This window comes from Ambystoma mexicanum, chromosome 13, assembly GCF_040938575.1.
Source record: "Ambystoma mexicanum isolate Mex_15411 chromosome 13, UKY_AmexF1_1, whole genome shotgun sequence".
In the NCBI taxonomy this organism is placed as follows: Eukaryota; Metazoa; Chordata; class Amphibia; order Caudata; family Ambystomatidae; genus Ambystoma; species Ambystoma mexicanum.
The window spans coordinates 484,657,235-484,685,167 of NC_090938.1; the positions used below are offsets into that span (position 1 = coordinate 484,657,235).

Below are 27,933 nucleotides of genomic sequence, written 5' to 3' on the forward strand. Positions count from 1 at the left end.
AGTCCATGCCAGACCTCATGCTGGAGAACTGTAGACTAGGCCCTCCTCTTCCTTGTCCTTTCACATTCTAACACTGTGATACCGGAAGTCACTGGGGTGCGAGGGAGGTTTCCCTTGATGGGGTGGAAGGAGGGTGTATGTAAATCTATGAAAGATACTGATGCTGGAGAACAGGAGTTACAGGTAAGAAACGTACACCTTCTACAGCATTGGATCTTTCATAGATTCACATGCTGTAAATAGATTACGTAGAAATACACAGGTATAGAAACCTTTAGCACCCAACCTTACGACCTATTTGAGAATCATATCTTACTGGAACAAACGTTGCAGGACTGCTCTTCTTTTTTGCACTTCCTCTGCGTGTTGTTTCTCCAGGCAGTAGTGTCTTGTGAATGTATGCAGCACTGCCCAGGTGGCTGCTTGGCAGATATCAGCAATCAGCACCCCTGATCACCATGCCGCCGAGTCTGCTGTTGCTCTTGTTGAGTTTGCATGAGGGGGAGCCCGGAGGGTCTTCCCCCTGGATTTGTGGCAGAAGACAATGGGCGACGATATCCATCATGCTATGCTTTGTTTGGATAGAGCATTGCCTTTTCTTTCCTGCCGGTATGCCATGAACAGTTGCGTCGAATGTCTAAATGACTGCGCTCTTTCTATATAGTATTTTAACGCTCGCTTAAGTTCGAGCGAGTGCAGGGCCACCTCTGCCGGTGATGCCGGCTTGTTGAAGAATGCGGACAGGGATATGACTGAATTTCTATGGAACACTGAGGGCACCTTGGGAATAAACTGAGGGTTGGTCATGAGAAGCATTCTGTCTCTTTGAAACATCAAGTATGGGTGGTTGACAGCAAGGTCCTGTAGTTTGGACACCCGCCTCGTGGACGTAATAGCCACTAGAAATGCGTCTTTCCAGGATAGGAAATTTAGAGGTGCCAAGGCCATCGGCTCAAACAGTTTTCGCATTAACCCTGAGAGTACAGTGTTGAGGCTCCACTCTGGTGAGCCGTTTTAGTGGTGGGAAATTTCTGAAGAGGCCCTTAAGGAAATGTTTTATGAGCCTTTGCCCATATAGGGATACGCTCTTGTCCCTACTGGTTTATCTTGAGATGGCCGCCAATAAATAAAATAAACAAACAAACAAACAAGTGCACCTTAAAGGAGTTGTGAGAAAGGCCCTGTTTGGCCAGGCCTAGCAGATATGGGAGGACTTGCTCCGGCGTTGTATGAAATGGGTTCCGGGTACCCGTTGGTGTTGCTCCGGTGTTTCGCACCAGTTGCAGAAACGCTTCCACTTTAGGTGGTACGATTTATTAGTAGAGGGCACCGTAGCTGCCTAAAGCACTTCTCTACAGTCTTGGGGGATGTGTAGGCCTCCGAACTCCGCAAAGTCAGGAGCCATGCTGTGAGGCGTAGCGATTGGAGGTTGTGGAGTAGAATCTCCCCCTTGCCCTGTGTTATCAGGTCTGATTGATTGACAAGTCGGATGGGATTGTCTGCGGCCAACGGATTATCTCTGAGAACTAGGTCTGGCATGGCCAGTATGGAGGGATGAGAATCACTTTGCAGGAGTATCGCTTGATTGTCATGAGCGTTCTGTGTTTGATCGAGAACGGTGGGAACGGGGATGCAACAGGGCCGTCCCATGGAAAAGCGAATGAGTTTCCCATGTATCCCTGCTGCAGTGTCCTGCTGGCGTGCCTGGTGCATTTCTTGTTATGGGCTGTGGCAAATAGATCTATTGTCGGCCAACCCCATCGGGGAAAAAGCGATTGGATTGATGTCTGATTGAGCTCCCAGTCGTGGTTCTGAGATAGCTGCCTGCTGAGACTGCCGGTTGTTTGGTTGTAGATCCCTGGCAGGTGAAATGCTTGGATGCTGATATTGTGGGCTATGGCCCAATGCCATGTCAGCTGTGCCTCCCCGGACAATATCTTGGACCTGGTACCCGCCCTGCTTCCACAGATAATACATCGTGGTGGTATTGTCTGTGAGGACCTTGACCGTTTGATTTTGTAGTACTGGGAGGAAGGACTTCAGTGCCCAACAAACTGCTTTTCGTTTGAGCACGTTTATGTGTAGGGATGTCTCCTGGGGCATCCATAGCCCCTTGATGTGTAGTTGGTCCAAGTGAGTGTCCAATGCTTGTAGGGAGGCTTCTGTCATCAGCGTCTTGGTGGGTGTAGGATCTTGAAATGCCTTTCCTTTGCAGACGTTGGGTTTGGCTGCCCACCACTGAAGCTGCTAGGGTAGTCTGGGAGGGATGTGAACCCTGTCTCCACATGACTCTGTGGTTTGCAACCAGTTGGTCGCCAGCAACTCCTGCAGCGGCCTCATGTGAAGCCTACACTGTGGGATTAGTGGTATGCACAATGCCATTGTTCCGAGCAGTGAATGCATTGTTGCACCGTTTTGACATTGTTTCGGGGCGTTTATCCTGTTGCTGGATGGGGGCACGCTAGGCTCTTTTGTGGGGAATTCCACCATTAGTAATATGAGCTACTAGGACGGCCGTAAGAAAGATGTTTTGTAAATGATGGTGAAACCCAGTGTTTGCAGCCGGTCCACTATTGCTGTGTCATGATCTCTGCTTCCAAAAGGTCAGGGTCTTCCCAACTCCCTTGGAAGCAGATCCATAACCCAGGTTCCGAGTGCCAACCAGTCCCAATTGGGACCTTTTGGACCCAGTCCCGGCGCCAGTGGCACCAGGCTCATAAATATGCCCAGTCCCAGCGCTGGAAGCGCCGGGCTCATAATGCTTGGGTGGACTTACCTGCAGCAGACCATGCTGCTTACTTGCCTGCCAGTTGAGCCTCTGATCCTCTTCTGTTTGGAACTACTTTTCCTGTTGGGTGGGGCAGGAGCCACTCCCTAGATTTAGAACACTGGAACTCTTCTGGAAAGCAGGAACTCTTTTCTTACCTAGGCGTGGCTGTGGAAGGAGACACCTAAGCACTACAGGAGGCTATTTAAACCACACCCGATGGATGAATCTTGCTTTGCGTTATTCTGCATCCTCTGCAGCAGAACGCTCATCGTGTCTTCTGCATCTGATCCTGGGCCTAAGGAAAAAGGCTTACCATCCTGAATCCAGTCTTCAGCAACACCTATAAAGACAAGAAAGAACAGGTTAGCATTACGGTCTTCAGTGACAGCTCTTCACTTACCTGGTCCATCGGCTGTCACCAACGCCTCGCGCTGCATTCCGGCATCTGAAAGACAAAGGCTTACCTACTCTTCGTGCGCTCCGGAGGTCTTCACACTGCATTCCGGCATCTGAAAGACAAAAGCTTACCAACTCTTCGCACGCTCCGGAGGCCTTCGGCGCTGCATCCCGCATCTGAAAGACAAAACAAGGTGCGTTTAAAGACATTGGGGAACTTTAATACTCACGTGCCATTACTCCTTTCCACATCTAACCCAGTGAGTATTCCGGCACCCTGCAGCCGCTCCGAACTTGTACCTGCAAAATAAAAAGACAGTTAGAGCGCATCGTGAAGCAGGCAACAAGCGCTTACTTACGTGCTTCCAGGCGCTTCTATTCATCACACGGGCTCCATCTTCAACTCACTTCAGCCCGTCATCCGCCATCGCCGGAACCCTGCAAAACAAGAAACATCATTACTAAAGACTTTAAAGACATTAGAATTACTCGAAACTTACCGTTCGTGCAGTAAACGACGGACAGCAGTCCTCTGAAGTCAAGAGGCCTGCTCCCCTTATCCAGTGAAGAAACTGGTTACAGCACCCTGCCCCGAGGCAGATGGAGAGCACGGCGTTCACTTACCTAAGGTGAGAGCGTTAACCTTTGGGGTTCTACAGGAGAAGAGAAGGGAAGAAGAGAGAGACATTCAATAACCCAGTTCCTTAATCCCATATTTTCTATCTGCAGACATCTTACCCTTCAAGTCAGACATACAGTGCACAGAGGTCCAGCCCAAAGAGCCAGCCGTGTGTTACACATCACCTTTGCAGATACGGTATACGCCCAGTCAAGACCGGCGCCTCTACGGGAATCAGGTGAGCGTTACAGAACGCAAAGCCTACCACAAAACTCCCGTCCAGGCGCTATGGAAACCTCGGATACCGACCAGCTAGCCCAGTTACTTGGGGAACTAAGGGCAGAAGTGCATGCAGCCCGTCAGGAAACGAACGCTCTAAGAAGGGAACTGATTATTTCCAAGGAGCGAACAGATGATCTCGCTAGACAATTGCTACAGTCACAAGCCGGACAGACCCCGTTACCCGCATCTGGGGGAAATCTTCCTTCTACATCCTCTATGAATCCAGTGCAGATCAACCTACCTGGGAATGTACCTCTGGCTCCGCCCGAACGATTTTCTGGTGACCCAAAGAGGTTTGCAGTATTTATCAATCAGTGCCGGTTGCATTTCTTATGCCGGCCAGCAGCCTTTCCAACTGATCAAGCTAAAGTAGCTTTCGTACCTTAGTGGCAATGCGGCAGACTGGTCGATCCCTCTAGTAAATCAAGATGATCCGGTCCTCCATGATTTTCAAGCTTTTCAGCTCAGTATGGAAAAACTGTTCGCAAGACATTCACAGGGGCAGGCCTTGGACAATGAGCTTCTTTCGTTGCGACAAGGTAATCAAGACCTTTTGGCTTATATTGCGTCTTTCAACAGACTGATAGTGGAAACTCAATGGCCTGAGGACAAAAGGATTACGCTGTTTTATAGAGGTCTACGTGGAGAGCTCAAAGATGTGTTAGCCCAAGTAGTGAATCCCCCACAAGATTGTTCGGACTATATAGACTTAGTCGTTCAAATAGATCACAGACTGCAGAACAGGAAGGCCGATCGTTCCAAGTTTGATGCTCGAGTATTTTCCAAACCGCCAACTCCTTCCAAAGGAGTAGACCCCGGGGAACCCATGCAAATAGGGGGTCTGAAAGGTCCTCTAACACAAAAGGAGCGGGAAAGGAGAAAACAGTTGCAATTATGCCTCTATTGCGGAAACTCGGGGCACTTTCTTCGAGACTGTCCGGTGAAACCTGCCAAGAAGGCAGTAGGAGCTGCAGTTACCAAAGTTACAAACTCTGAGCAGGGAAACGACCTCGCCCAACAAGAATAGAGGTCCTCTTGCCGAGCGTGAAAACTAGTTCCGTGACCTCGCATTTCGTGATACCTATGGTCCTCATTAGCCCTGATAATCCCGATCGATTACATGCAATTGAAGCTTACGTCGACAGCGGTGCCATCGGCAATTATGTGGATCATGAAATGGTTTTGAGGATGAATCTAACTCTTTGTCCCAAGGCTGTAAAGGACGTCATTACTACGGTGGATGGTACGGAGATAGCCTCCGGGCCAGTAACGCATACCACTCAAGAGGTGACGCTAGTAAGTCAAGATGGACACCATGAGAAGATCGTGTTCGATGTGATCAAGGCCCCTCAGTTTCAGATTATTCTAGGAATACCTTGGTTAGAGAAACACAATCCTCTGATCGATTGGCGAGCAAGAACGGTCCAGTTTCCAGAATGTGTCTCTACTTGTCACCCTCCACCTGGTGTTGCACTGGCAGCAATTTCTTCAGAGACTCCCCAGTTACCTCCCGAATACCTAGAATACCAAGATGTTTTCCGGAAGGATCAGGCTAACTCTCTACCTCCTCATAGGTCTTATGACTGCCAGATAGACCTGATACCTGGATCTACTCCTCCTTGTAGTAGAATTTATGCCCTCACCGAGCCTGAGAACCTTCACCTTCGACAATACCTGGATCAATACCTGGCAAATGGGTTTATTCGTCCTTCCAAGTCCCCTGCTTCTTCAGCTTTGTTCTTCGTTCCAAAAAAGGAAGGAGACCTTAGAACTTGTATAGATTATCGCTCCCTGAACCAGATCACCGTTAAGAATAGATATCCGTTACCTTTGATCCCTGAACTCCTGGACCAAGTCAGAAAAGCATGCATATATACAAAGCTGGATCTTAGAGGAGCTTACCACTTGGTACGAGTAAAAGAGGGCGATGAATGGAAGACGGCCTTCCGCACCAAGTATGGACTATTTGAATATCAGGTCATGCCCTTCGGACTTTGCAATGCCCCGGCCGCCTTTCAATATTTTATGAACGATGTCCTCAGAGAGCTCATAGATGTGTGTGTTGTTGTTTACATTGACGACATCCTCGTTTATTCTTCATCGGAATCTGAACATCGGAAACACGTGAAAATGGTCCTCGAAAGATTGCGTCAACACAAACTTTTCGCTAAGTTGGAAAAATGTGTTTTCAACGTAACTGAAGTTGAATTCTTGGGATTCATATTATCACCTGGCAGAGTGCGTATGGATTCAAAGAAGGTCGATGCAGTTCTCAAATGGCCATCACCATCCTCCGTAAAAGGTGTGCAAAGCATGTTAGGCTTCGCTAACTTTTACCGTAGGTTTATCCACGAATTCTCTCGAATAGTCCAGCCCATCACTGCCTTATTAAAGAAAAACAAACGTTTTGAATGGTCTACCGAGGCGGAACAAGCTTTCCAAGATTTGAAGACTAAATTTATCTCTGCACCAATCTTAAAACACCCTCGCCCCGAACTCCCCTACATCGTGGAAACTGATGCTTCAAGCCTTGCCATGGGGGCAGTTCTATCACAAAAGGACCCGGTAACCAATCAGTTGCATCCCGTGGCATTTTGGTCCCGCAAATTCTCGCCTCCTGAAATCAATTACACGATTACTGACAAGGAACTTCTGGCTATCAAGTCTGCCTTTAAGGCTTGGCGGCATTATCTGCTGGGGGCCCGACACACCGTTACTGTGATTACGGATCACCGAAACCTGCAATATTTGAAAACCGCAAAAGCCCAATCCTCTAGACAACTCCGTTGGGCATTATTCTTTGCCGAGTTTGACTTCATAATTACCTATCGACCTGGTACAAAGAACGGTAAAGCTGATGCCCTTTCTTGGATGGGAGTGGAAGAACACTTGATCAACCCTAAACCTGTACCAATCATTCCCGAACAAAGAATTCTGGGTGTAATTGCCACAGAATCCATAGAGGAAGTTAAGGATAAGGCCAGGCAACTTGTAACTCCAGAAGACATACAGAATTGGCATCTGCAGGGAAAGGACTTTGCAGTAAAGGACAACTTATTGTATTTCCAAGAACGATTATACCTACCCAGCACAGATTTACAGAAAAAAGTAATCTCTTGTTATCACGATTCTTTAATGGAAGGACATCCCGGTATGGCCAAGACCTCAGAAAAGATCAAGCGCTACTTCTGGTGGCCGTCTTGGAAAAAAGATATCAGAGACTTTATAATGTCCTGTGGAGTATGCGCCCAAAACAAGAGTCAAAAGGAAAGACCAGCAGGCCTCTTACGCCCTATTGACATCCCACCTCGCCCTTGGCATACGCTTTCTATGGACTTCATCACCGATCTGCCTCCATGCTCCGGATACAATACGATTCTAGTAATCGTGGACTTATTCTCCAAGATGGCGCATTTCATTCCGCTCAAAGGCTTGCCAACTGCAGCAACTCTGGCCCGAGAATTTCTCGAAAACATCGTCCGACTGCACGGTTTTCCTTCGGTTCTAATTTCGGATCGAGGTAGTCAATTTATTTCTAATTTTTGGCGAAGTTGCTGTCGGTCGGCTCAAATTGATGTGAGACTATCGACCAGACACCACCCTCAGACCGACGGACAAACCGAGAGGACCAATCAAACTCTGGAACAGTATTTACGCTGCATGCTGCAACAAACTGAAAAAACTTGGAAAGACATCCTTTGGATAGCCGAATATGCCTACAATAACTCTGTCCATTCAGGAACTGGGAAAACCCCGTTTTTTCTTTTGTACGGCAGCCACCCTCGAACCTCGGAGTTGGATCCCCTCCAAGATCTTGAAACACCAGCAGTAGACTACCTGCATTCTACAATCACCCAAGCCTTTAAGGAAGCTGTTTCTCACCTTCAAAGGGCTAAAGAACAATACAAGAAAGGAGCAGATCAACATCGGAAGGAAGCCCCTCAATATCAAGTAGGGGATCAAGTCTGGTTATCCACCAAATATCTACCTCTAAAAGGGCCACGCACATTCAACCCAAGATACGTTGGTCCATATTCCATCACTACCATAGTAAACCCAGTAGCGGTCAAGTTGGACTTGCCCCCGCACATGAAGATACATCCGGTCTTCCACGTCTCTCTATTAAAACCCGTGCAACCTCAAACCCGACTAACTAAATCTCCAAAACCTATCCTAGTTGATGGAGAACTCGAGTTTGAAGTCAAAAGCATTCTGGACTCCAAGATCTCCAAATCTAAACTATTTTACCTAATTGACTGGAAAGGCTACGGCCCCCAAGAGAGATCCTGGGAACCTGCTAAATATGTCCACGCTCCTCGCCTAATCAAAAGATTTCACCAAACATTTCCTGACAAGCCAAAACCCCCGGAGAAGCCCGGTTTGGGAGGGGCCTTGAGGGGGGGTACTGTCATGATCTCTGCTTCCAAAAGGTCAGGTTCTTCCCAACTCCCTTGGAAGCAGATCCATAACCCAGGTTCCGAGTGCCAACCAGTCCCAATTGGGACCTACAATAACTGTCCATTCGGGAACTGGGAAAACCCCGTTTTTTCTTTTGTACGGCAGCCACCCTCGAACCTCGGAGTTGGTTCCCCTCCAAGAACCAGTCCTGGCGCCAGTGGCACCAGGCTCATAAATATGTCCAGTCCCAGCGCTGGAAGCGCCGGGCTCATAATGCTTGGGTGGACTTACCTGCAGCAGACCATGCTGCTTACTTGCCTGCCAGTTGAGCCTCTGATCCTCTTCTGTTTGGAACTACTTTTTCTGTTGGGTGGGGCAGGAGCCACTCCCTAGATTTAGAACACTGGAACTCTTCTGGAAAGCAGGAACTCTTTTCTTACCTAGGCGTGGCTGTGGAAGGAGACACCTAAGCACTACAGGAGGCTATTTAAACCACACCCGATGGATGAATCTTGCTTTGCGTTATTCTGCATCCTCTGCAGCAGAACGCTCACCGTGTCTTCTGCATCTGATCCTGGGCCTAAGGAAAAAGGCTTACCATCCTGAATCCAGTCTTCAGCAACACCTATAAAGACAAGAAAGAACAGGTTAGCATTACGGTCTTCAGTGACAGCTCTTCACTTACCTGGTCCATCGGCTGTCACCAACGCCTCGCGCTGCATTCCGGCATCTGAAAGACAAAGGCTTACCTACTCTTCGTGCGCTCCGGAGGTCTTCACACTGCATTCCGGCATCTGAAAGACAAAAGCTTACCAACTCTTCGCACGCTCCGGAGGCCTTCGGCGCTGCATCCCGCATCTGAAAGACAAAACAAGGTGCGTTTAAAGACATTGGGGAACTTTAATACTCACGTGCCATTACTCCTTTCCACATCTAACCCAGTGAGTATTCCGGCACCCTGCAGCCGCTCCGAACTTGTACCTGCAAAATAAAAAGACAGTTAGAGCGCATCGTGAAGCAGGCAACAAGCGCTTACTTACGTGCTTCCAGGCGCTTCTATTCATCACACGGGCTCCATCTTCAACTCACTTCAGCCCGTCATCCGCCATCGCCGGAACCCTGCAAAACAAGAAACATCATTACTAAAGACTTTAAAGACATTAGAATTATTTGAAACTTACCGTTCGTGCAGTAAACGACGGACAGCAGTCCTCTGAAGTCAAGAGGCCTGCTCCCCTTATCCAGTGAAGAAACTGGTTACAGCACCCTGCCCCGAGGCAGATGGAGAGCACGGCGTTCACTTACCTAAGGTGAGAGCGTTAACCTTTGGGGTTCTACAGGAGAAGAGAAGGGAAGAAGAGAGAGACATTCAATAACCCAGTTCCTTAATCCCATATTTTCTATCTGCAGACATCTTACCCTTCAAGTCAGACACACAGTGCACAGAGGTCCAGCCCAAAGAGCCAGCCGTGTGTTACACATCACCTTTGCAGATACGGTATACGCCCAGTCAAGACCGGCGCCTCTACGGGAATCAGGTGAGCGTTACATGCTGCTATGAATCGTAGGATCCCCTCCTTGGATGGCGATCGTCTAAGTAAGGGTAGACCCGGTGCCCTTGTTTTCGCAGGCCGGCCGCCACCGGTGCGAGGCACTTCGTGAAGGTGCGTGGTGTTGACTTTAGTCCGAATGGTAGGACCCTGAACTGATAATGCTGGGTTCCGACAATGAACCGGAGGAACTTTCGGTGACCCGAGTGGATGGAAATATGGAAATATGCCTCCTGGAGGTCCAGGGACGCAAGGAAGCCATGGTGCTGCATAGCTTCTATGGTCTGTTGTAAAGTGATCTTGGTAAACTTTTGCCATTTTATGAACTTGTTTAACCTTCTGAAGTCTAGAATGGGCCTCCACTTTCTGTCTGGTTTGCGGACTACAAAGTATTGGGAGTACACTCCCTTTCCCCTTTGATGTTTGGGGACCTATTCTACAGCTCTTTTCTGTAGCATGAGTTGCACTTCTAGCAGGTGGGCGGCCTTGTGCGCCTGAAGTTCGGGGTTTGGTGGCATGTCAGGGGGGCTCGCTTGAATTCTAACAGGTGCATGTAGCGGACCACATCGAGGAGCACTCACTTGTCTGTTGTTATTGCGTCCCAGACACCGGCAAATCTGGAGATTCTCCCCCCCCAGTGCGCCATGTGTGGAATTGTCATTGTTGAGGTTTACCTTGCCGTCCCCTTGGGGATCTGGATGGTTTCTTTGCGGCCGAAGTCCTTCAAACCTTGATACCCCTGGTACGCCCTTTTGTACCCCTGTGAGTAACATGTTGTACCTTTTGAGAACTACCAACCCTTATAGGAGGGGACTATTGATGTTCTACTGGATGCTCTTCTGAATTGATGAAAATTGCATTGGTTCTGCAGTGATGTCAGAGACCTGACTGTGTCGGTGTGCATGCTCATGTCAGTGCTCACATGTAGTTTCTCAGCTGTCCTCTGAAGCATTAAAACCCCCAGCCGCTACCTTGAGATCAGGCAGAATAACAAAGTTAGTCACCGTAGTGACTACCTTACTCCTAGTCCATAATCCCCTTTCCTCCATACTTGTGGGACACTCCGTCATTTGGGAAAGGACCGGAGCACTTTTTTAAAAAGCATCAAAAATGAAGAAATGTTTGTCCTTCTCTTTTTACATGGGGTACTGCACATGGCCGTAACCCCGCCCTTCAGTCCTTTTCTATCGCCAGATCTGCAACCATTTAAGCCATAATGGAGGATACTTATTAGAGGGGAAGGCGGGCGGGCGTATGGCGGAAAGGGGACTATGGCCTAGGATTAAGGTAGTCACTACGGAGAGTAACTTTGTTATACTCCTATGTCCCGTCCCCTTTCCTCCATACTTGTGGGAGATTCCAAAGCACTCCTCACATGTAATATGGGTGGATGGACCCTCCTTACTGAAAAAGGTTTTTAAGAACAGCCTGACTGAATGGAGCATCAGCCCTGCAGCTCAGGTCCAAGCAGCAATGCTTACAAAAAGCTGATGGGGAAGCACACGTAGCTAACTTGGCAATGGTCTCCCAGGGGACATATTTTTGGAAGGCAACAGCAGCCGCTTTGCCACGTACAAGATGGGCATGAATGCCCCTCGGAGGTTGAAGGTCCTGAATGGTATACGCTTCTGAAATACAGGAGGCATTCCATTGGGAGGTAGTAGCCTTTGAAGCAGGTTTTCCTTTCGGGTCTCCGAACATAACAAACAGTTGGGAGGAGTTCTTGAGTTCAGTTGTTCTGTCCAGATTGTTGTCTAAATTGTGTAATACTCTCTCGGCATCTGAAGCCGGGTTCGGAAAAAAAGACAGGTAATCAGATAGATTGATTCAAATGAAAATCAATCACTACCTTAGGGAGGAAAGAAGGATGAGTGCGGAGCACAACCTTATCCTTATGGAAGGTAAGAAACGGACGTTCCACAGACAAAGCTTGAAGTCCGCTTACTTGCCTCGCCTCGCCGAAGTCACTGCAATCAAAAAGGCAACTTTCCATGAAAGGTACTTTAGATCCGCCGTAGCCATGGGCACAAATGGTTTATGGCATAAGGCGGTCAGAACCACATTTAAATCCCACCTTGGATGAGAATTGCGTACAGGTGGAAAAAGATGCAATAAACCTGCAAAATGCCTTTTAATGACTGGGTTCGTCAAAGAAAAGGAAGAGCTGTCAGTGGACTGGTAGGTGGCAATAGACGACAAGTAAGTCCTACAAGACAACACATGAATGCCGGGAGCTGCCAGATGAGAAATGAACGAAAGGACGGTGTCCATTGTAGCCTATCTGGGGTCCAGCTGCTTAGCTTAACACCAGTGACAAAAATGGAGCCACTTGCTCCTATACTGAGACCTCGTAGAGGGCTTCCTGGCCGCTTGGCTAATGCGCATATTATCCTCAGACAGGTTAAACTGTGCTAAGGATTTGAATTAAGGCACCAGGCCGCCAAGTTGAATGATTGTGGGGAGGGGTGCCACATCTGCTGATCGCACTGATGAAGCAGGTTGGGAATCAACGGCAGTCTGATCGGAGGACAAATTGACAGATGCTGAAGTTCAGAGAACCAGAATCTGGCTGGCAACCAAGGAGCTATGAACAGGAGAATGCAATTTGATGTATTCCTGAGCTTGCAGAGTGATCGATGAATCAGAGGAAGAGGCGAGAAGGCATAAGCCTTCATGCAGTGGTCGAAATGTGTGCAAAGAAGTAATGGAACTATGTTCCCTACTGGTCCGCACCCACGCCCCACAAAGCACATCACCACACACCCTCCTCTGCACAATATAAACCCCAAACACATGCGCCTGCTCTATAAGGGAACGTTCAGTGCAGTGCACTGAAAGTGCAAGTTTCAACTTCTTCCTACACTTTTTTTAAAATGAAAACGTTCCGGAACGGTTTCTTTTTAAAATAAAAGTATAGGAAGAGTAAAACTTAATTTTAAAAAGTAGAGTAGCAATGCTCCCAACAGCTCCCGCCCCCACTTCAACCACTGCCTTCTTGTTGTGCCACAGGATCTCGAGAGCCTCCCCTTGAGAGGAAGCCCCAAGGCCGTTCCTCGATGCATAGATGGGACATTTTCCAAATTGTCGCAGTCGCAAAGAGGTCCACTTCTGGAGTGCCCCATTGGCGAAAGATGGTGGAGAGGACCTCCATGTGCAGTTCCCATTCGTAGCTGGCCGATGTCTGTCGACTGAGCGAGTCTGCAGTCCCATTGAATTGCCCCGGAATGTGTACCGCCAGTAGCCAAATGCTGTGCTGGAAGGCCCATTCCCAAACCAGAATGGCAAGGTTCACAAGAGGTGGTGACTTGGTACCACCCGGCTTGTTGATATAAAACATCGACAACAAGTTGTCCGTGCAGACACGGACCACCTGGTTCATGATGGATGGTTGAAAAGCCTTCAGCACCAGAAATACAGCCAGGAGTTACAAATAATTTATATGCAACTGCCTGTCCTGCAGCGTCCATAGATCGAAAACCTGGAGATGATCCAGCGTCGCCCCCACTGTAAAATTGTTGGTTGAAGACCACCATAGAAGGTCTGTCATCATGCAGGATGGAACTGGAATCTTCTTGGAATCCGAAGCCTGACACCAAGAGCTCTGAAGAGCGAGCTGCGTACGCCTCATTTTGAGACAAGCAAGTGGAAGAGCAAGCACGCACAAAGCCATGAGGCCCAGAAGCCTCTGGAACCACCAAGCGTCATGCACTGTGACTGGATGAAGAGCTGACATGTGGTGAATAGATCCACAATTATGTCCGCCGTCAAATACACCCTGGAGTCGATCGTGTTCCAATGGAAAACCAGGAAGATTAGGTCTTGGGAGACCGTCATGGAAGATTTCCGCCAGTTCACAGACAGCCCAAGATTGAACAGGAGCTGGAGGAGAGACTGGAGATTGCTCAAAGCCATCAGTGGACAAGAGCTGCGTAGAAGCCAGTCGTCCAGATACGGATATACATGAACACCCTGTAGCTGAAGGAAAGCTGCGATGACCTACATCATCTTCGTAAAGACATGCATTGCCGAGTGAGACCAAAAGGGAGCACACAGAACTAGAAGTGCTCCCCTCCCAGGGAGAACCGCAGATATTTTCGATGCAGCCTCCATATCAGGATGTGCATATACGCATCTTGAAGGTCCACTACACTGAGCCAGTCGCACTTCCGAAGAGATGACTTTATTTGGCAGGGTGTGATCATCTTGAATTTCTCTTGGGGAAGAGAAAGGTTGAACTGGGAAATGTCGAGGATGGTGCGCAGGCCAGCCTGGTTAGGTTTGGGCTCTGTGAACAGACGAGAGTAGAAGCCCTCCCCTTGCTCCCCTAGGTGAACAGGTTCCACTGCCTTGAGGTCTAGAAGCTTTTGAACCTCGGCTCTGAGGCAGGGTGGCCCGATCTGTTGGAAGGGAGGGTTGAAGGGTAGGGTAGGGTAGGGGCAAGCGAAAGCCTGCCCGAGCGATGGACAAAACCCACCATTCTTTGGTGATGGTCTGTCACGCCTCCAGATGAGACGAGATTCGTCCTCCCACCGGAGTCTCGTGCGACTGACAAAAAAATCTCATTTTGCAGATTTGTCGGCAGGGACTGGAGAGGAGGCTGATGGCCGTGAGAAAAACTGACCACGTTGTTGCTTTCGATGGGTGCCGCCAACCGGAGGTTCAGTTCTGCGCATCCGGCGGTCCTGAAACCCCCTGAAGCCATAGAAGGATCGAGACTGAGACCCTCACCTCTGTGTATAAGAGGCCTTAGCTGGGACCTTTGCCAGGGCCGACCAAGATTTGGCGGTTTGGGTGCTCGCCTTGGTCTTTGTAAGTTTGTCATCCGTAGAAGAATGAAACAATTCCTTGCCATCGAAGGGAAGATCCCGAACTTCATCTTGCACCTCCTTTGAAAACTTTGATGCATGAAGCCACGCCTGGCGGGAAGTGTCAATTCCCACCATCAGGCCTCGAGCTGTCGGTATCCACATGGTGTGCCGCAGCTTCCAGGAGATCTTCTGCCAACACCCTGGTGTCCGACAAACCGGCTTTGAAGTCATCTAGCCTATCCGCAGGAATACACTCCTGGAAATCAGCTAACTCCTTTCACAGCTTCATATTAGCTGCCGCAAGGATCAGCTCGGTATTTGCTTGGCGAAGTTGCAGTGCTGAGTTGGCAAAGACTTTCTTGCCCAAGGAGTCCAGAATCTTATCTTCCTTGGAGAGAATATGGGTCGCAGCTGTAGAGGTCGCAGATACCACAGTCGAGGAAGGTAGCGGACAAGACGCCAACGCTATCTCCTCGGAGGTGTGGAGCCTGTAACGAGCGTCGATTCTATTATTAATATGTAGCCCGGTGTGGGGCTTATCCCAGACCTTGCGGACCTCAGCTAAAAAGTCCTTCTGGAGGAACAAGCCGGTGCGCTCTTGTGGTGACAAGGTGAACCCTCCCAAAAGCACGCCCTCCTGCGGAGCGGGGACCTCAGGTAGTGGAATGTCGAGGAGGGCCATCATATCCAGGACCCGGTCATGGAATGTTCTAAGAGAGCGGGGGCTGCTCATCGCTATCCTGATCTGCTTGAGGGTTGTCCAGCCACAGGTTTTAAAGTGCTATCCCGTTCTACTGGTGTCTTCTCTATGGGAGACAAGGGGGGTAGGGGAGGAAGAGCTGGAGGTGGACCAAGAGGAAGAGGTGGTACCACGTAGACCCTTAAAATACTCCTTCATAGGGCCAGAGTGCATGAGCTTCTGAAATTTCCCGAAAAACATATCCTCTGATGAAGGTTTTAAGCAGAGGCCTTTCATACGGGGCTTACCCCCACGAACGCAATGAAGATGGTTGCCAAGAAGGCCCACCACCAATCGGGTCGGCATAGACCTGTGGAGCAGAAGTAGGCGGAAGCGAGACAGTATGTGGCAGCGGCATCCGAGCGCGCCAGTCATAAGAAGGGAGGAAAAGATTTGTACCTTCCACCAGAGGTGAAAAAGGCTGTTCAGCCCCAAATTTAAGATTCCCAGCACCCACCGCCGAGAACGTAGGTGTAAGAGAAGAATTCAAAATGGCCACCGTGGACCATGAGGGGTGGGCCGCCATTTTATCGATGCCTGAAGAGAACTGCGTCACATGTGTAGATGAGGCAATCGAGTCCTCAGGCTGGTCCGGGGACTTAAGCAAAATTTTAGCCTTGACACAAGGATCCTCGTCAGAGCCGGTACTGGGGGTTCTCTGATGTTTACAGGATATCTTGGAGGTGGCCCCAAAATTAGCCTCCAGAGGAGAAACCTCGGCAGAGCTGGTAACAGAGGAGTTACGGTCTATGACCACTCTCTTTGCCCCTTCGACAGAACCAGTATCACTGCGACCCTGAACGCGGGAATGCTGAGGGATCACCCTTACAGACAATATCTTAGGAGCAGGTCTCTCGGTTTTGTCGATACAGACCTTAGCCTCAAAAAGAGGAACCTCTGGTTTTGTCCCGGTATGTGTAGCTCCCTCGTGAGGGGCTTCAAGTCGTGGCTTGGTACATAAAGCTCCAGAAAAGGAGGCCTAAGGGCGTGCCCCGGTGTCTGTGTGGAAAGCTACAGAAACTGAGACCTCGGAGCGAACCCTGGTGTCCAAAGCCACAGATGAACTGGGCTTGCGTTTAGCACCTGACAGGTGAACCTCGGAACGTGTTCCTGTCTTGGCAGGTCTGTCGTGGGAACCCTCGGAGAAAACTCAGGTACGCCTATTAGGCCTGTGAGGCACCTCAGGAGAAACCCTGGTGGTAGAGCTGCTCGAGCCCCTCCTAGACTAAGAAGACCACGGGAAGGAGTCCCCCGGCCGGGGCGCCCTAAAAGTAAGGTACGGGCATCTCTTCTCTTTGTTGATGAAAAGCTTAAGATGAGGTGGAAGAACACGTTGAAAGACGTCCTCTCACCGAAGAAGATGGTGTTTGAGTGCCCGGACAGAAGGGGAATCGCAGTAGAAGCACGAATCCCAGCGGTGGTCCGGTCCAAGACAGTCCACGCAGAGGGAATGGGGATCCGCCCTAGCGAAGCGACGTTCACATTGAGAACAGGACACAAACCACAGACGCTCCGGCATAGAAAGAGGACTACGCGACCACAGAGCAGGAGAGAAGGACAACAGGAACAAGAAAAACCTCCCGGTGATAGAAGTGCATCCAGCCCCGACCGTGCGGAGAAAAGGACTGAAGGGCGAAGCGCAGGGCGGAGCTCAGGAGGGTGGGGATACGGCCGCATGCGGTACCCCATGTAAAAAGAGAAGGACAAAAATGTTTTCATTTTTTGATGCTTTTTAACAAAAGGTGCTCCGGTTCCGTCCTGAAGGATGGAATTTCCCATAAGTATGGAGGAAAGGGGACCGGATGTAGGAGTATCAGGCCTTATGCTGCGGCCTACAAATTGGCGCCTCTCTGTGTTTTAGATACATCTGCTTCATCCCCCTCGGTGGCTGCACTACCTCTCACTCACCCAGCATGCCGGCATCTCTCCATTTGGGTGCCAGCTGGCATAATGTATCCTGTGACCAAGGCCGGAAAGCAACACCAATCTTGGCTGTGAGAAACCAGAAGGTGTCTCACCCACTATTCCCCAGGGATCTGTCATCCAGGTGGCCAGGACACAGCCATCGCTTTTGGGTCCAGTTCCTGGGGGTGGACTATTGTGGCAGGATCACCTGGCTAAGGGGTCTTTGGGAAGTAGGACACCGGATGTTGAGATGTGGTATTCCCTTCCTTGTAACACCTTTACCCCATCCTACCAGGTAGGATATTTAGGAACACTACCCTCCCCCCTTTTACAAAATGAACACTTTCACACGGACAACCCACTATGAGAGAAAACAGACTAACACCCGAGCAGTATACCTAACGTGTGCCAATACAATGGTCTGGCGAGGTCAGGCAATTACTGACTATCACACACACTTGACTTCCGTTAAGCTTCCCCATGCGGATAAAAGGTGGAGCACGAGAGCGAGGCAAAGCACACAAGGAAACAGCAGTTTCGAGACGGCAGCCGAATGAGAGAAGAAAGACAACTAAACAGAAGGGGATCACAAGGAGGGAAGTTCCCTTGACTTTTTTGACAAGGAACTGTTACTTTCCAGAAACCCGAGAATACAAAGCATACGACCAGGAAACCAGGCTGAAGAATCCTACATTGTGTGTTGGAGATACACGGGGCCCTCCCGCGTCAATCAAGGCGGGGAGAAGCAACAGCTTCCGTGGTACCGACCTTGGCAAGCAGCAACACTGGATGGCGAGCGCTGTAACGAACATTGTTAAAACATGTGTGATAGGAGGCGCAAGTAAAGTTGAACTGCTGATGAGTGATTGAACTTTAAAAGTAAGGTACAATACCTTTGACAGAGTGGTCCACCCCCACATGGGTGCTCAATCGAAGGTCTATGTAATGTATCCTGCTTAGAAGTGGCAAAAGCGAAAGTGAGGAAAAGGGAAGTGGTCCTGCGACAGGTCGAGCAAAATCCCACACACAATTGAAAGTCTTTGATTTTGATGAAGTAGGGAAAGCTTTGGTCCAAGCCCGGAAGAGGGAGACCAATTGAAGGTTTGGTGTTAAAGTAGGTCTGACAATGGCAGCGTGGGACCCGGGGATAACAGTAAATCCCCCGAGAAGTTATAAATGTAAAATTCTAAGAAGAGAGGAACTTTAATGTTTGTTGTGTTGCATCAGGCCCTCTGAAAGAAGAGACTTTGAATGGCAAAGAGACTTTGGCGCTGAAGGCCCTAATGTTAAGGTTTTGAACTGCATCCTCCTGCTAGAGAAGCCAGAGAGTGTGCCGCCTTGCCCATGCTATAAACGTGGGGAAGGGAAGCCAACAGCTTGAATATCCTGACACATCATTTCTTGAAAACCTTTCTTTTGCATAACAGTTTCCCACCCTGTTTATATTTAGAAGTAAGGTTCGGCAATAGGTTTATTAATATAGGCCCTTTTATTTTGACAGACTCGACTAGAGCTGCGTTATTATTTGATGGTCGTAGCTTGCTCCCATCTTTAGATTTAGGATTAGATAGGTGTTTTTGAAACCCTCAATTGAAGTTCAGTAAACACCCTTGAACTGTGATCACTTGTGTCTGCCTTACTGTTTGATACCATGCCTTCCTTACAAGGCCCATTGGGATGCAGTGAATAAATCTCAGCAAGGGTCTCAACTGGACTCTTCAGTGAGGGGTGGTATGCAGCACTCTTTCTCAGCAGCATTTCTAAGTCTTGACGCACAGGCCTGCATTTACATGCATGTCGCTGGGCGCATATAGAGCTCTGCAGCGCACAATGACAATGGTTATCCTATGTGTTAGTAAAGCTGGCTCACACTCTTTGGCCACAAGTGTTGTGAGGGCTTAAAACCTGATTCTTTTTTCCATGACACAGACACATGTTAACTACGGAGTCATCCGTGATTCTAAAGTAGAAATGCTGTACAGGGTACAGTAGTACGTTTTTGAGAGACTGATGGAGGAAGGCTTACAAAAATAATAACTGCCCTTTTCAACTGGTCACCACTGTACTCGGCCTATCCATTACAGGACTAGTTACAGATTGAACAATTGTACATTTCTGAGGGCACCTGTCTCTTAAGAATATCAGAAAATGTACCAGCGAATTCAATGTGGCTCACAAATAATTTTAGGATGAAAGGAACATTTTAAACTAACTAAAAGGTTACTAAGCTGACCCACCCAAAGTAAAAATTATGAGTTTCTCAAGATGATGTTAGCCGTCAGCAGAAAGATAAGCAATAGAGAATCTTGGTTTGACTGTAGCATATCAATAGTAACTAACTGTATTTAATGGACAATCTTTGGAAACACACCTAAACCCCTTTTTTCACACTTCTTAGATAAAGAAATACTCAGATATGATTATCGAAGTCAAGCTGTCAAAAAATGTGCATACATAGGTGGCAACTTTAATTAAAATATGTAGCCACCTATCATAGAACAATATGAACACCGACATAGTCAAAAGATGTGATTCCCTTAGTGTTTCAAGACTAATCCCTTTATAGGTACCAGGTCCATTCATAATATCTTCCACGAGACCAATGCACAATTACTAACCCTATGTAGATGAATCTTGTGCACCAGACCCATGAACACTTACTAACGCTATTCAGATGCATACATGTATTGAAGTGACTGCAAAGCAAGCTAGCTGTCTAGTGCTAGGCAAAAGACTGTAAATATAGTATATTCCATTGAAATTCCAAAAAGTCACCTTTTTGCATCCAGCAGTTTGTGATCGCAGTACGTCATTGCAGAGGAAAGTAACAGAAGCAATAATCAGCAAAACAATAGTCGGATAACAATGTGGCTAATAGAAAAACAGTTTCTTACTGGATATCCTTTCAAACTAAATGAGCTATCTGCAGTAAGATGTCAATAGGAATCGCACACTATGCCAGTGAAGCAAATGTGAAAGTGATGTTCTAGGCTACTGTCTTTCTAGCTCTCGTGTTTTAATTTCCATGCCGCTTCAACCCATTAATTGTTTTACCCAATTTTGAAAATGTACCTAATTATTCTGTTGATTCTGTCTCTTCTTCGATTAATATCGGTTGACAAATTTGCACACTTTTTAAATGGTATTATTATTTTATCATCAACAGCCCAAATATCTTTAACAAGACGCCTTTAAATTACCTTTTGTTCATCCTACTAACAGCACATTTCCTCAGACCCGCCTCAAATACCCCAATGCATAGCCCTTTCTCCATCATCTTTACTTTCCACAATTACCCCTCCGTCATGTGGCACCTTCCCACTTCACCAACCACTTTTGTTCCACCAGTCACCTCTCAAATATCCCTCCTAAGCATAAAACCTGCATCCAGCATTCACTGTCCTTGTCAAGCTCACTTTAAGCTCTCGGAGCTCCTTGGAATAGTGACCCCAGCTTCCATCTCTTGCTGCCCCCATGCTCACTTCTCAGGCTCTCCTCTGCCCCGATTGGGTCCACAAAAGGTGTATCCAGCAAGTGTTACAAGTTACTTACTTATATGCTTTCTTACATTTCTAAACATACTTTGAACTTTTGTAACATATTATCAATACAAGAATCAATAGAGGGGGCGTGGCTACATGACCACAGAGTAGGCTGTGATTCCTGTGTGCTCCTGCAGATCAGTTTATTAACCTAGAAAGTAGAGGCATTTGAAACTGCTGCCAAGTTTCAAAGAATACCTACAGACGTTGGACATACTGGGGATGCAACGGTTGGATGCCCGTCGAAATCCACAGCAAGGAGATTAAGGTGCGAGCTGACAAAGTTTAGAGAGCCCTGGTTGCTGAAGAAACCAAGATGGGGCAAAAAGAACAAAGGGTCGAATAACAACACAGCCGCGCAGAGTCAGCTGGCAAGAAATAAACTGATATCCACCTGCAGGCGGAAGATCCAGGTAACAAACTAAATGCAAGGAATTCAGACGGCGACCGAAAGCAGAATAGCTGGGAGAGCGGTAGCCTGTAACAGCACAGGAGAGAGCCAGGTATACGCTGGTCGGAGCCGGAGCTTTATCGTATGCCTGCAGGGTCTTCTTGAAACGAGCAAATTCTAAACATGGGGACTTAAAGCAGCGGTAGTGTGCCATGGAGAAATCGGATGCCCGGAAGGTCCAGCTCGTGACACGAAATGAAGAGATAGCCGTGAATAAGACTGTCTCTTCTGATCAGCTGAGATGCGGAGCAATCAGACGGCTGAATTACAGAGTCGGGTGCGTGGTCGGGATCATCCGTATTGGACACAAGGAGAGGCAACATTGTGGCCGACAGATTGATACAGAGAGAAAGCTGGACTACACACTGAATGTGAAATGGACTTGACGAAGGAGCGGCATACGGGTACAAGGAAACGAAATAAAGGACAACACTGGCACTTTGGTTTCTATAGCATGAGCCCAGGTGGATGGGACTGCAGATTCTTAGGGGAACACGTACACGGGGTGGTAGGCGCTGCAAGCCCGGAGACTGACAATGAGCAGATAACAAAACGTAAATGTGATTCACCGCCCTAACATACTGGCGTGGATTCTGAAGCGAGGACCCGGATCTGGTGTGCAGAGCGCCTAGCCCAGAAACAATGCAGGAGTCAGGAGCACCCGGAAGACGACAACTGCTTTAGGCTAATAAAAGATACCGGAGTGGCTGCAGATTAGCCACAGAAAATTCACAGCACAGTGCTAGCAACCAACAAGCTGTGAGGACGCTGGCAGTGTGTTAACCATCAACTTCTAACACAAAACACGTGCACTAGGAGATGTTCTGCATTTAAAGGGGACCAAAACCAATACAACCCCTAGCGGAGACGTGGATCTACTGCTCCTATTGGGGCACGTGTAAATTTCATGCAGAGTGTACAATTCCCTGGAGTATATTTCACCTAAAATATCAAGAAGGAAGGGGGGAGTTCCAGGTCACAACGAATGCACCACGCTCAAGGGCCTGAATGCACAACCTCGGGGCAGCAGCCTAACGCAGAATAAGACGGAGTTGGCAACGTGTGGAAGGAATGTTATGACAGTTTAGTTTTCAAGGCAAACGCAGAGGTAATACAGGATGGTGCCTGGTGACGTAGTATAGACCAGTGTGCTATTAAGACTGAGGAGGGTAGCAAACCAACCATATTACTTGGAAATAATTGCTGGCACGGCACATAACAAGGAAAGTTGGAAGGGCGAGGAGCACGAAACGACGCTGAGGCGTCCCATCACTTGTACTAAGAGGAGAGTGACAAGGAAAGGATGAAACGGCGAGAGTGCAGACGTAGGCACCCAGAAAAGTAGTAATAGTGACCAGATCACGGGTCCTTTGGCAGTACATTTCCCCAACGAAGCGCAGAGATACCCAACAGACTACAACGAGTGCACTGGCGCTGACAGGAAGGGTGGTGCACTAGTAGTCAACACGATGACTTCAAAGATGAATAAGAATAAAGGGAAACAGTCGTCGATGGATGCAGTCGCCTAATCCACGCAGCAGACAGATGGCGAGAAAACAACAATGCAAGATGCACATGAAGGTGAACCACCGGGAAGAATGGACCAACAAATACTTGCGGCGATAGCAGAACTGAAGTCGACCATGGAATTTGAAATCGATGCTACCAGTATAGATTTGAATCTCTTGAGACAGGACGTTAGAGTGTTGACAGAACGCACCGGAGTGTTGGAGAAAGAGGTGAAGGCGAACACAATCTGTTGTAAAGAAAATTCGCAGGAGGTCTCCACTTTGCAGCAACAAGTACGGAATCTGGAAAACAGAGCGGAAGAAGCAGAAGGCCAGGCACAAAGACATAATGTGCAGATAATTGGGCTTCCAGAAGGTGAAGAGGGTCAGAACCCTACAAACTACGTGGAAGGCATGCTTCTGCAGGAAATGGAAGCTGGATCACTCACCCAGGGATTTACTGTGGAAAGAGTGCACAGAGCCCTAACAAGAAGACCGCAACGGGGCGCTCCGCTCAGGCCATTAATAGCCAAGATATTGAACTATAAGGATAGGGAGAGAATCCTGGAACATTTCCAAAAAGGCAGAACGATCAACCGGGCGTCTGCATCCATCATGCCGTTTCCGGATTATACCTTTTTGGTGCAAAAACAGAGAATGCGCTATGGAGCAGTTAAACGAAGGATACGCTCGGCTAATATCAAATTCGTGTAGCTGTATCCGGCCAAAATGAAAGTTTTACATAAAGACTGTGCTGTTTTCTTTGAGACCCCAGAGCATGTGAGCAGGTGGATGGATTTGCAAAACATGCCGATGGAGACAGAAGATCGGACAGGAGAGAGAAGTGAAGAGCGTAACTGCAAGATGTGATTAATGTACTTTATTGAGACACAGACCACGGCACAATAGGCTGGTAGTGTCACTGCAGCTAAAATATGTACGTCCTTACTGTCGCTAAGTGCAGGTAGCACAGGAGTTGCGTAGTTTAGGCGACACCGGGAATCACACTATTGACCCACCTTAGGTACTTTAGTTAGGATACTAGTAGTCGGTATCCTCCTGCTGCACCCAAAATACCAGCAAGACCGGGAAAGGGGCGAGATGCAGGGAAGCCTGAGATTCAGTATTGAAGCTGGGCAAATGTTGGAAACGGTTGGGGTAGGGGGTGGAGGGGAAGTTGGGGTTGTTAGAGGGGAGTTGGCCTATTGAGACGCACAGAAAGACTGGGATGGTCATGTCATGACAGTGTTGGGTGGAGTAGAGACGGGAACAGATGGGGGAACTTAAAATAATAACCTGGAATGTACGGGGCCTGAACAGCTATATCAAAAGGAACCGAGTTATGACATATTTTTGTAGGCAGAAAATTGATATAGCACCTTTGCAAGAAACCCACTTTACTAGCGGGAAACAAGACATGATAGCAAGGAAATGGAGTGGAGTGACACTGGGCTCAACATACTCGACCTATGCTAGAGGGGTCCTAATTTGGGTAGCAGCAACGGTCCCATTCCAGATCCTTCAGACCCATCGAGATACAGAAGGTAGGATGATAATAATAAGAGGGCTGGTCAAAAGCAAAGAAATATGTGTCATCAATGTGTATGCCCCCGGACCAGGACACTGCTGCGTACTTCAGATCTCTATACTCTAAAGTTAGCTCATACAGAGATGGAGCGGGGATTTTAACGGCACTTTGGATACGACGGTGGCTAGATCAGATAACAAATGTGTGCACCCCACCCCTCCGGCAAAGGCCTTGCACATGCTGCTACGTACATCGAAGCTAGTTGATATCTGGAGATCCATGCACCCACAAGACCGTGTGCATTCACACTATACCGCCCTGCAGAATTTATACACACGGTTGGATTATGTGTTTGTGGAAGAGGAGATAGAGGGCAAGTTTAAACAGCAGAATACAAAACTGGAACCCTATCAGATCATGCCCCACTGATGGTCACGTGGCAGGCGCTTCCCCTTTGGGCCAAAATTCCGACATGGAGACTTAGAGTTGAGGCACTAAAAGATACTGGATTTCGAGAGAACCTCAGAACTGAGGTGAAGGAATACTTTGAGAACAATGAGGGCAGTGTTGACTCGGCTGGTATCTGTGGGAAGCTTTTAAGGTAGTAATTAGGGGGCGGCCATGGCCAAATCGAAAGGTATGCAGGATGTTATAACGCAGGATTTACAGAATACGGAGAAGAAATTGGAAACCATAATGAGGGGAGGAAATAGATTCCTAGAGGAAGCTGAGATGCTAGCTAGCTTACAGCTGGAGTGTAGGGAACACTGGGACAGATTAGGCAATCTAAGCTACAAGAAACACATTGAGAGGCAACACACCGAAGGGGACAAACCGGGTAGATTGTTAGCATGGTTGTACAAATGTGAGACCACACGGCAGACAATCAGAGCAGTGAAAGGCATAGACGGAGAATTACGAGAGACTCAAGAAGGAGTAAATAAATGTTTTTACGACTATTATAAACACCTCTATAGTGAACCTGCAAATAATGAGGAGGTGAATATATAGGAAGCGTTGACAGAGATCAACCTTACTAGATTAAGTAGAGAAGAGAGCGATAGCCTAGAAATACCAATCACATTAGAGGAACTAGAAAGTGTGATAAACGATCTACCAACAGGCAAAGTCCCAGGGGCGGATGGGCTCCCAGGAGAATTCTACAGAGAATACAAAGCCGATATACTCCCACCATTATTAGCAATGTTGAACCAAGCCCTAGAAACAGGTAAACTGCCATGGTCCTTGCGGGAGTCAATTATTGGAGATTCAGAGCGCCCATAGATAAGCTCATACATCCAGATTAAACAGGTTATGTCCTAAATAGAAATATCACTAATAACTTACGGAGATTGCATCATGTAATAGATTGCACCCAGAGGGATACACAGGAATTCGCAGTGGCGTCACTAGCTGCAGTGACAGTATTTGACTCGGTCAGATGGTCACGGCTGCTGGCAGTCCTAGAGGAATTTGGTATTGGGCCAATGTACATTAAATGGGTGAGGCTGCTATACAATGAGCCAATAGCAAGGGTCAAAACGGGATATATGGTATCTGAACAACGGCAGTTAAGTAAGGGCACGAGACAAGGCTGCCCATGGTCGCTGATGCTCTTCACCTTGGCACTAAAACCACTGGCGGTTTATTTACAACAGGAATATGGAGAATTAGGGATAAACACAACAGGGGGGAGGCACCTGATATCGCTATATGTTGATAATATACTTTTATACCTACATTACCCAGCAGAGAATTTACAGTAGGTCCTGGAAGTAATGGAACAATATGCGGAACGGTTGGGCATAACCATAAACCCCCAGAAGTCTAGTCTGTTCCCCCTAGGAGAGTATGCAGGAAAGTCTGTACACAAGCTGCTGGTGCTACCGATTAAATGGGAAGTAAAGAAGTTCCGTTATCTGGAGGTAGATATATACCAAGACCCAAAACTGGAACATGTACATAACACAGTGAGGGCGGTGAATATTAGAGAGAATAGTATGACATTTTGGGCTAAACTACCACTAGCTATGATGGGACGTGTAGCTTTGCCGAAGATGGTGATGCTGCTGAGACACTTACATTATTTTACAAATATCCCGTTTGATAAACCCAGAACGTTTTTTAGAAAATTGCACGGCATGTGTGGTAGCTTCATATGGCACAATAAAAAGGTGGAGAGTGGCACTGCGGAAACTGAAGAATTCATACGAGCAGAGAGGTTTAAAGTTGCCTAATTTTGAGGTTTATGTTATAGCCAGTCAGCTGCAATTTATAGCTAGATGGCTATCGGATGAATAGACACCAGAGTTAAGGTTGTTATGTACAGAATGCGCCCCGTTTCTTTTTAAAGAAACAATATGGTTACCTGATTCGTGCAGGACAGGTGAGTCTCTACTGTTGCGCCTGGGGAGCACGGTGTGGCGCAGAGCATGTTGAGTGATAGGTAACGTATCACTGTATTCCCCACAGATACCATTAGTGGCGCTAGGAGGGGCAGATGTACATGTCAGGCTGTGTGTGAGGAGATGGTGGGAACCGAAGAGAGTGGCAACGGTGGGAGACATACTTAAAGAAGGGAAGCCAATGGAGTTTGAGGAGCTGACGGGTGACTTGGGAATACAAAGAGGTCAATATATCACGTATTCCTGACTCTTGAAGAACCTCAGGTGGAGGTGGCCGCAGACCAAAGCAACTCTACAGCCGGTGGAGGCTGTGGTGGATTTTTATAATGTGTCACAGGGAGGATATGAAGTCTCCCATATATATGAGCTGCTGATGACTACGGTTGGGGAGGACATGGGACAAATGAGGCATAAGTGGGAGGCGGATCTAGGGGCACCAATGTCAGGTGAGATGTGGTGCAGAGTGCTGGGATACCACAAAAAGTTGTTGAGAAATGCAAGATTACAACAGATCCAGCTGTGTATCACCCACAGAGCATACCTGACCCCGAACAAAGTGGCCAAGTTTATCCATGCAACTGAACAAGCATGCCCGAAATGTGGGGAGGTGAATGCAGATTTAGTGCACATGTTCTGGGCATGCACAGAGATTGACACATTCTGGAGGGAAGTAGCCCATACACTGGAAAAGGCAGGAATTACTCTGGATGTGGGATCCCCTAAGGCTTGTCTGTTAGGAGGCTTCCCAAGACCTAAAAGAGTTAAACATGTGAGCAAACTCAAAGACCTAGCATACATATTGGCGAAACGCAGAATAGCGATGGGTTGGAAAGCACGGACTAGACCAGTAGTGGCACTTTGGTGGGGAGACCTTTTGAAATGGGTCAATGTGGAATCTGTGGTGTGGCAGGAAGCGAGAGGCAGGAATTCGGAACAGGAGGGGGGTGGACTGGAGATTTGGAGGCAATTGGTGGCTGATCTGGCTGTATCGGCACAGGGTGCTCAGGGCGACGAACAGACATCAACAGGAAT

The 27,933-nt window shown here is 48.0% G+C and overlaps 1 protein-coding gene across 6 annotated transcripts in view; it reads right to left on the minus strand.

Annotated features, from left to right (window-relative positions):
- The window catches only part of TANC2 (tetratricopeptide repeat, ankyrin repeat and coiled-coil containing 2), a 3,436,361-nt gene that overhangs the window by 886,825 nt on the left and 2,521,603 nt on the right, over positions 1 to 27,933 (minus strand). The window lies entirely within an intron of this gene.